Source organism: Pseudoliparis swirei, chromosome 16 (genome assembly GCF_029220125.1).
Source record: "Pseudoliparis swirei isolate HS2019 ecotype Mariana Trench chromosome 16, NWPU_hadal_v1, whole genome shotgun sequence".
In the NCBI taxonomy this organism is placed as follows: Eukaryota; Metazoa; Chordata; class Actinopteri; order Perciformes; family Liparidae; genus Pseudoliparis; species Pseudoliparis swirei.
Window position 1 is genome coordinate 625,528 of NC_079403.1, and position 10,393 is coordinate 635,920.

Below are 10,393 nucleotides of genomic sequence, written 5' to 3' on the forward strand. Positions count from 1 at the left end.
AAGGTTTTCCCAAATTCTAACAAGACCAGTACAGAGAGAGTCCTCTATCAGGGCCAAGGTCTAACAAGACCAGTACAGAGAGAGTCCTCTATCAGGACCAAGGTCTAACAAGACCAGTACAGAGATGAGTCCTCTATCAGGACAAGGTCTAACAAGACCAGTACAGGGAGTCCTCTATCAGGACCCAAAGGGCTAACAAGACCAGTACAGAGAGGCCCTTTTCAGGACCAAGGTCTAACAAGACCAGTACAAGAGGTCCTCTATCAGGCCAAGGAAAAACCCGGGGGGTCCTCATCAGGCCAAGGAAAAACCCCCTTTGGCCCAAGGCTAACAAGACCAGTACAAAGGGGGTCCTCTATCAGGACAAGGTCTAACAAGACCAGTACAGAGATGAGTCCCCGGACCAAGGGCTAACAAAACCAGTAAGAGGGGTCCTCTATCAGGAAAGGTCTAACAAGACCAGTACAGAGATGAGTCCTCTATCAGGGCCAAGGTCTAACAAGACCAGTACAGAGATGAGTCCTCTATCAGGACCAAGGTCTAACAAACCAGTACAGAGAGAGTCCTCTATCAGGGCCAAGGTCTAAAAAAAGACAGAGAGAGTTTTTCAACAAGGCAAAAAGCCTAAAAGACCCTTTTCAGGAAAGGTCTAACAAGACCAGTAAAGAGGAGTTTTTCCCCAAAGGCAACAAACCAGTACAGAGAGACCCTTAACCAAAGGGCTAACAAGACCAGTACAGAGAACCTCTATCAGGACCAAGGTCTAACAAAACCAGTACAGAGATGAGTCCCTTAGGACCAAGGTCTAACAAGACCAGTACAGAGAGAGTCCCTTAGGAAAAGGGCTAACAAAACCAGTAAAGAGGGGTCCTCTATCAGGACCAAGGTCTAACAAGACCAGTACAAGGAGTCCTCTATCAGGACCAAGGTCTAACAAGACCAGTACAGAGATGAGTCCTCTATCAGGACCCAAAGGGCTAACAAAACCAGTAAAGAGAGTCCCTTAGGCCAAGGTCTAACAAGACCAGTACAAAGAGTCCTCTATCAGGACCAAGGTCTAACAAGACCAGTACAGAGAGGGGTTTTTCAACAAAGGCAACAAACCGTACAGAGAGTTTTATCAGGACCAAGGTCTAACAAAACCAGTACAGAGATGGTTTTTCAAAATTTAAAAAGACCAGTACAGAGGAGTCCTCTATCAGGAAAGGTCTAACAAAACCAGTACAGAGATGAGTCCTCTATCAGGAAAGGTCTAACAAGACCAGTACAGAGATGAGTCCTCTATCCCCAAAAGGGCTAAAAGACCAGTACAGAGATGAGTCCTCTATCAGGCCAAGGTCTAACAAGACCAGTACAGAGATTCCTCTATCAGGACCAAGGTTAAAAACCAAAGAGAGAGTCCTCTATCAGGACCAAGGTCTAACAAGACCAGTACAGAGAGGGGTCCTCTATCAGGCCAAGGTCTAAAAAAGACAGAGAAGGGCCTCTACAGACAAGGTCTAACAAGACCAGTACAGAGAGGGCCTCTATCAGGACCCAAAGGGCTAACAAAACCAGTACAGAGAACCCCTATCAGGACCCAAAGGGCTAAAAAAAAGGAGCCCTTTAAAAGGCTAACAAGACCAGTACAGAGATGAGTCCTCTATCAGGACCAAGGTTAAAAACCAGTACAAAAGAGTCCTCTATCAGGACCCAAAGGGCTAACAAGACCAGTACAAGAGAGTCCTCTATGGCCAAGGTCTAACAAGACCAGTACAGAAGGGGCCCTTTTCAGACAATCTAACAAAACCAGTACAGAGAGAGTCCTCTATCAGCCAAGGTCTAACAAGACCAGTACAGAGATGAGTCCTCTATCAGGCCCCCGGTCTAACAAGACCAGTACAGAGAGGAGTCCTCTATCAGGACCGGTCTAACAAGACCAGTACAGAGAGAGTCCTCTATCAGGCCAAGGTCTAACAAGACCAGTACAGAGAGAGTCCTCTATCAGGACCGGTCTAACAAGACCAGTACAGAGAGGGGTCCTCTATCAGGACCCAAAGGGCTAACAAGACCAGTACAGAGATGAGTCCTCTATCAGACCCAAAGGGCTAACAAGACCAGTACAGAGAGGGGTCCTCTATCAGGACCCAAAGGGCTAACAAGACCAGTACAGAGAGAGTCCTCTATCAGGACCCAAAGGGCTAACAAAACCAGTACAGAGAGGTTCTTAAAAGGTCTAAAAAGACCAGTACAAGGGGAGTCCCCCTCAGGACAAGGTCTAACAAGACCAGTACAGAGAGAGTCCTCTATCAGGACCAAGGTCTAACAAGACCAGTACAGAGAGAGTCCTCTATCAGGACCAAGGTCTAACAAGACCATACAGAGATGAGTCCTCTAAGGCCAAGGTCTAACAAGACCAGTACAGAGAGGAGTCCTCTATCAGGACCGGTCTAACAAGACCAGTACAGAGAGAGTCCTCTAAGGGCCCAAAGGGCTAACAAGACCAGTACAGAGAGAGTCCTCTATCAGACCAAGGTCTAAAAACCAGTACAGAGAGAGTCCTCTATCAGACCCAAAGGCCCAAACCAGACAAAATACCCCCAAAAAAGGTCTAACAAAACCAAAAGGGGGCCCCAAACCCCGGAACAAAAGGGTTCCCCCCAAAAAGGCTAACAAGAAGGGGCCCCACAGGACCAAGGTTCCAAACCCGTAAGGGGTTTACAAAAGGCCAAACCCGGAAGGGTCCCAAGGACCAAAAAAACCCAGGTGGGCCCAAGGACCAAGGAAAAACCCGAAAGGGGGCCCAAGCCCCGGAAAAACCTAAAAGGGCCCACAGGGCCAAGGGCAAAAGCCTACAGGATAGTTTTACAGGGCCAAGGGCAAAAGCCTACAGAATAGTTTTACAGGGCCAAGGGCAAAAGCCTACAGGATAGTTTTACAGACCAAGGGCAAAAGCCTACAAAGGGTTCCCCACAGACCAAGGGCAAAAGCCTACAGAATAGTTTTACAGACCAAGGGCAAAAGACCTACAGGAATTTTACAGGGCCAAGGGCAAAAGCCTACAGGATAGTTTTACAGACCAAGGGCAAAAGCCTACAGGAATTTTACAGGACCAAGGGCAAAAACCATCAGAAAGTTTTACAGACCAAATCAAAAGCCTACAGGATGGTTTTACAGGGCCAAGGGCAAAAGCCTACAGGAAGTTTTACAGACCAAGGGCAAAAACCTGAAAGGGGCCCACAGACCAAGGAAAAACCTAAAAAGGGGCCCACAGGACCAAGGAAAAACCTGAAAGGGGCCCACAGACCAAGGAAAAACCCAAAGGTCCCACAGGACCAAGGAAAAACCTGAAAGGGGCCCAAGGACCAAGGAAAAACCTAAAGGGTCCCAAGACCAAGGAAAAACCAAAAAGGTCCCACAGACCAAGGAAAGCCTACAGGATAGTTTTACAGACCAAGGGCAAAAGCCTACAGGAAGTTTTACAGACCAAGGGCAAAAGCCTACAGGATAGTTTTACAGGGCCAAGGTTTCAAAAAAAGTTTCAGAAAGGTCCAAACCCGACAAAGGTTCCCCACAGGGCCAAATCAAAAGCCTACAGAAAGTTTTACAGACCAAATCAAAAGACCTACAGGATAGTTTTACAGACCAAGGGCAAAAGCCTACAGAAGGTTCCCCACAGACCAAGGAAAGCCTACAGAAGGTCCCCACGGGCTAAAAGGGCTAACAAGACCAGCAAAGACCTTTCGGAAAGGTCTAACAAGACCAGCAAAGACCCTTTCAGGAAAGGTCTAACCCAGCAAAGACCCTTTTCAGGAAAGGTCTAACAAAAGGGCAAAGACCCATCAGGAAGGTCTAACAGACCAGCAAAAGCCCTTTTCAGGAAAGGTCTAACAAGACCAGCAAAGACCCTTTTCAGATAAATCTAACAAAACCAGCAAAGACCTTTTCAGGAAAGGTCTAACAAGACCAGTCAAGAAGTCCCAAAGGTAAATCTAACAAGACCAGTCAAAAGCCCTTTTCAGGAAAGGTCTAACAAGACCAGCAAAAGCCCTTTTCAGGAAAGGTCTAACAAAACCAGTACAAGAACCCAAAAAAGGTCCAAAAAGACAAAGGTTTTACAGGGCCAAGGGCAAAAGACCTACAGGAAGTTTTACAGGGCCAAGGGCAAAAGCCTACAGGAAGTTTTACAGGGCCAAGGTTAAAAAGAAGTCAAGGATTCTACAGACCAAGGGCAAAAACCCAGGAAGTCCCCCCAACAAGGGCAAAAGCCTAAAGGACCTCTACAGGGCCAAGGGCAAAAGCCTAAAGGACCAAGGACCCAAGGCAACAAGAAGTCAAAAGCCCCAAGGCCAAGGTACAAGAAGTTTTCCCCAAAAGGCCAAAAAAGAATTTTTCCCAAAAAACAAAAAAAGGGGTTTTCAAAAAATTAAAAAGAATAAAGAACCCTTTTGGCCAAGGGCAAAAGCCTAAGGAAAACCCACAGGGCCAAAAAAAGACCTAAAGGGGGTCCCACAGAAATTTAAAAGAATAAAAAATTTTACAGGGGTTAAAAAGCCTACAGAAGGCCCCAAGGCCCAAAAAAAACCTACAGAAAGGGCCCAAAAAAAAAACCCCCGCAAAGGGTCCCACAGACCGGGAAAAGACCCGGGGGGTCCCACAGACCAAAAAAACCAACAAAGGTCCCAAGGAAATTTTAAAAGAAACAAGAAGGGCCCAAAAAGGGAAAAGACCTAAAGGGGGGTCCCACAGACCAAACAAAGAATAAGGAATTTTACAGGGCCAAGGCAAAAGACCTACAGAATAGCCCTTTTCAGGGCCAAGGTTAAAACCCCCTCAGGGGTCCCACAGGAAAGGTTAAAAAAGTAAGGTTCCCACAGGACCAAGGCCAAAAAGTAAGGTTCCCACAGGACCAAAACCAAAAAGTAAGGTTCCCACAGACCAAAACCAAAAAGAAAAAACCCACAGACCAAGGTTCCCCCAAAAAGTCAAAGACCCTTTCAGGAAAGGCAAAAAAAAGGTTCCCACAGGGCCAAGGTCAAAAGCCTACGGGGGTTTTTACAGGGCCAAGGTCAAAAAAGCAAAGCCCCCAAAGGACCCAAACAAAAACCCGAAAGGGGAGTCCTCTATCAGGACCCAAAGGGCTAACAAAACCAGTACAGAGGGAAAAGCCCTCTAACAAAACCAAAGGGGTCCCAAAAAGGACAAAGGAAAAGCCCTTTTGGGAAAAACAAGACCAGTCAAAAGCCCTTTTAGGGAAAATTAACAGAAGCAAAAGCCCTTTCAGGAAATCAAAAGACCAGCAAAGGCCCTTTTAGAAAAACAAGACCAGCAAAACCCTTTTCAGGAAAGGTCTAAAAAGACAAAGGTCCCTTTTCAACCAAGGTTAAAAAAGAAAAATAGCCTCTATCAGGACTAAGGTCTAACTAGACCAGTACAGAGAGGAGTCCTGACCCTGTCATGTCTCGGTGGTGTTTTCTAAATCGTGACTGAAACTCCTCAAATAAACTATTATGATGTAGAAAGTCACACAACTGATTTGCGACCACTTCCTCCAGGTCCTTGGAGAGGAAGGGAGGTTAGAGATCGGTCTGTAGTTAGCCAACACCTCTGGATCCAAGGCGGCTTCTTCAGGAGAGCATGCGTTAAATGCGTTTAAAAAAAATCAATATATATAATTGATATAACTATAAATATATATAATATATTTATAAATATAATATATGTCAAATATATATAATATCTATATTATTTAAAAAAAATATATATATAATATATATTATATTATATATATATATATAAAATATATATGTATTATATAATATATATATATAAAACATATTTCATAGTTGTTGGTTTGTCTTCATGTAAAGAAGACAGAAAGCTGAAGCTTCATTGAGTTTTTATTCAAACGGATCCTGGAACTCAAGAAGGAGAACATGTGACCGGACCAGGTCCTGGTCCAGGTCCAGAGCAGACCAGGTCCTGGTTCATTGGCTGGCCCCGCGCTCCGTCAGCGCCTCTCCGGACTCCAAAGACCTCAACCTGAGGCGACACCAGATCCAGAAGGTCCCAACAGGTTTCAACCACATGCAATCTAAATCCTGAAGACCTGATCAGGATGTAAACGAGACCCGGATCAGGTCCAGACCCACACTGACCTGCGCAGGTTCTCCTCACAGAAGGAGCCCAGTCGCTGCCTCTCAGACTGGAGGAAAGTCTGCAGGACAAAGAGGACCACGTTGGACCAGGACCACCGTGGGGGGTCAGCCCCTCAGGATGCGTGTTGTGACTTTATTCAACTATTGTTTGTCACATGGACACATGACACAACTCCAACATGCTACGTGTGTGTGTGTGTGTGTTCTGCCCGTCATCATACCCGGGCACTAGGACCTGGGGGAGGCGTGTAAACCAACTGTGATAACTTTGGACACCTCTCTATTCTTTAATATAATATTTACATTGAATGGTAACGACCCTGAACTCATCTTCATCTCAGTGAAGACACCTGAGACCCCAACGCCCCCCCCCCTCATTACCAGGATCTGGGTGTTCAGGCTGTTCAGGCTGGTGAAGTTCTCATGGAGTCTGGACAGCTGATCACTGACACTGCTCTGGAAGCTCTGCAGCAACACACACACACACACACACACACACACACACACACACACACACACACACACACACACACACACACACACACACACACACACACACACACACACACACACACACACACACACACACACACACACACACACACACACACACACACACACACACACACACACACACACACACACACACACACACACACAGGACCATCACAGAGGCTCTACAGGTCATGTGACGCAATACATGAGTGCACAAGTGTTTGGGAACACTGACGGACAGGTGAGTGAGTGGGCGGTACCCGTGTTGACGGACAGGTGAGTGAGTGGGCGGTACCCGTGTTGACGGACAGGTGAGTGAGTGGGCGGTACCCGTGTTGACGGACAGATGAGTGGAGTGGGCGGCACCCGTGTTGACGGACAGGTGAGTGGAGTGGGCGGTACCCGTGTTGATGGACAGGTGAGTGAGTGGGCGGTACCCGTGTTGACGGACAGGTGAGTGAGTGGGCGGTACCCGTGTTGATGGACAGGTGAGTGGAGTGGGCGGTACCCGTGTTGACGGACAGGTGAGTGGAGTGGGCGGCACCCGTGTTGACGGACAGGTGAGTGAGTGGGCGGTACCTGTGTTGACGGACAGGTGAGTGAGTGGGCGGTACCCGTGTTGACGGACAGGTGAGTGGAGTGGGCGGCACCCGTGTTGACGGACAGGTGAGTGGAGTGGGCGGTACCCGTGTTGACGGACAGGTGAGTGAGTGGGCGGTACCTGTGTTGACGGACAGGTGAGTGAGTGGGCGGTACCCGTGTTGATGGACAGGTGAGTGGAGTGGGCGGTACCCGTGTTGACGGACAGGTGAGTGGAGTGGGCGGTACCCGTGTTGACGGACAGGTGAGTGGAGTGGGCGGCACCCGTGTTGACGGACAGGTGAGTGGAGTGGGCGGTACCCGTGTTGACGGACAGGTGAGTGAGTGGGCGGTACCTGTGTTGACGGACAGGTGAGTGAGTGGGCGGTACCCGTGTTGATGGACAGGTGAGTGGAGTGGGCGGTACCCGTGTTGACGGACAGGTGAGTGAGTGGGCGGCACCCGTGTTGACGGACAGGTGAGTGGAGTGGGCGGTACCCGTGTTGATGGACAGGTGAGTGAGTGGGCGGTACCCGTGTTGATGGACAGGTGAGTGAGTGGGCGGTACCCGTGTTGATGGATAGGTGAGTGAGTGGGCGGTACCCGTGTTGATGGACAGGTGAGTGGAGTGGGCGGTACCCGTGTTGATGGACAGGTGAGTGAGTGGGCGGTACCCGTGTTGATGGACAGGTGAGTGAGTGGGCGGTACCCGTGTTGATGGATAGGTGAGTGAGTGGGCGGTACCCGTGTTGACGGACAGGTGAGTGAGTGGGCGGTACCTGTGTTGACGGACAGGTGAGTGGAGTGGGCGGTACCCGTGTTGATGGACAGGTGAGTGGGCGGTACCCGTGTTGACGGACAGGTGAGTGAGTGGGCGGTACCTGTGTTGACGGACAGGTGAGTGGAGTGGGCGGTACCTGTGTTGACGGACAGGTGAGTGAGTGGGCGGTACCCGTGTTGACGGACAGGTGAGTGAGTGGGCGGTACCCGTGTTGACGGACAGGTGAGTGGAGTGGGAGGGTACCCGTGTTGACGGACAGGTGAGTGAGTGGGCGGTACCCGTGTTGACGGACAGGTGAGTGGAGTGGGCGGTACTTGTGTTGATGGATAGGTGAGTGAGTGGGCGGTACCCGTGTTGACGGACAGGTGAGTGAGTGGGCGGTACCCGTGTTGACGGACAGGTGAGTGGAGTGGGCGGTACTTGTGTTGACGGAGAGATGAGTGGAGTGGGCGGTACCCGTGTTGACGGACAGGTGAGTGGAGTGGGCGGTACCCGTGTTGACGGACAGTTGAGTGAGTGGGCGGTACCCGTGTTGACGGACAGGTGAGTGGAGTGGGCGGTACCCGTGTTGATGGACAGGTGAGTGGAGTGGGCGGTACCCGTGTTGACGGACAGGTGAGTGGAGTGGGCGGTACCCGTGTTGATGGACAGGTGAGTGGAGTGGGCGGTACCTGTGTTGATGGACAGGTGAGTGAGTGGGCGGTACCCGTGTTGACGGACAGGTGAGTGGAGTGGGCGGTACCTGTGTTGACGGACAGGTGAGTGGAGTGGGCGGTACCTGTGTTGACGGACAGGTGAGTGGAGTGGGCGGTACCCGTGTTGACGGACAGGTGAGTGAGTGGGCGGTACCCGTGTTGACGGACAGGTGAGTGGAGTGGGCGGTACCTGTGTTGATGGACAGGTGAGTGAGTGGGCGGTACCCGTGTTGACGGACAGGTGAGTGAGTGGGCGGTACCCGTGTTGACGGACAGGTGAGTGAGTGGGCGGTACCCGTGTTGACGGACAGGTGAGTGAGTGGGCGGTACCCGTGTTGATGGACAGGTGAGTGAGTGGGCGGTACCTGTGTTGACGGACAGGTGAGTGAGTGGGCGGTACCCGTGTTGACGGACAGGTGAGTGAGTGGGCGGTACCTGTGTTGATGGACAGGTGAGTGAGTGGGCGGTACCCGTGTTGATGGACAGGTGAGTGAGTGGGCGGTACCTGTGTTGATGGACAGGTGAGTGAGTGGGCGGTACCGTGTTGATGGACAGGTGAGTGAGTGGGCGGTACCTGTGTTGATGGACAGGTGGTGAGTGGGCGGTACCCGTGTTGATGGACAGGTGAGTGAGTGGGCGGTACCTGTGTTGATGGACAGGTGAGTGAGTGGGCGGTACCGTGTTGATGGACAGGTGAGTGAGTGGGCGGTACCCGTGTTGATGGACAGGTGAGTGAGTGGGCGGTACCCGTGTTGATGGACAGGTGAGTGAGTGGGCAGTACCTGTGTTGATGGACAGGTGAGTGAGTGGGCGGTACCCGTGTTGATGGACAGGTGAGTGAGTGGGCGGTACCGTGTTGATGGACAGGTGAGTGAGTGGGCGGTACCTGTGTTGATGGACAGGTGAGTGAGTGGGCGGTACCGTGTTGATGGACAGGTGAGTGAGTGGGCGGTACCTGTGTTGATGGACAGGTGAGTGAGTGGGCGGTAATCGTGTTGATGGACAGGTGAGTGAGTGGGCGGTACCCATGTTGACGGACAGGTGAGTGAGTGGGCGGTACCCGTGTTGACGGACAGGTGAGTGAGTGGGCGGTACCTGTGTTGATGGACAGGTGAGTGAGTGGGCGGTACCCGTGTTGATGGACAGGTGAGTGAGTGGGCGGTACCTGTGTTGATGGACAGGTGAGTGAGTGGGCGGTACCCATGTTGATGGACAGGTGAGTGAGTGGGCGGTACCCGTGTTGATGGACAGGTGAGTGAGTGGGCGGTACCTGTGTTGATGGACAGGTGAGTGAGTGGGCGGTACCTGTGTTGATGGACAGCTGTCAGAAGTGAGGACACGTGTTGTTGACACTCTTTTAAAGACTTCAAGATTTCAGCTTCCACGTTGTGCCAGCAGCCCTGAAAGCAGGTCTGAGATCAGTCGTAATGTATTGATGACGGAAGCTATCCACCATCACCACCATCATCACCACCATCACCATCATCATCACCACCACCATCATCATCACCACCATCATCATCACCGTCACCATCACCAACATCATCATCACCACCACCACCATCATCATCACCACCATCATCATCACCACCATCATCATCACCACCACCATCATCATCACCATCACCACCATCATCATCACCACCATCACCACCATCATCACCACCATCATCATCATCACCACCATCCTCCTCCTTTTGACTGAC

The 10,393-nt window shown here is 50.6% G+C and overlaps 1 long non-coding RNA gene across 1 annotated transcript; it reads right to left on the reverse strand.

Moving 5' to 3' along the window:
• Window positions 1-5,933: 5,933 nt before the first annotated feature.
• On the reverse strand, window positions 5,934-6,600 carry LOC130206572 (uncharacterized). Its single transcript, XR_008834146.1, has 3 exons — window positions 6,519-6,600; window positions 6,138-6,196; window positions 5,934-6,021 (listed from the first exon to the last, which is right to left on the reverse strand). It is a non-coding gene; the product is annotated as an uncharacterized LOC130206572 (long non-coding RNA).
• Window positions 6,601-10,393: the final 3,793 nt, after the last annotated feature.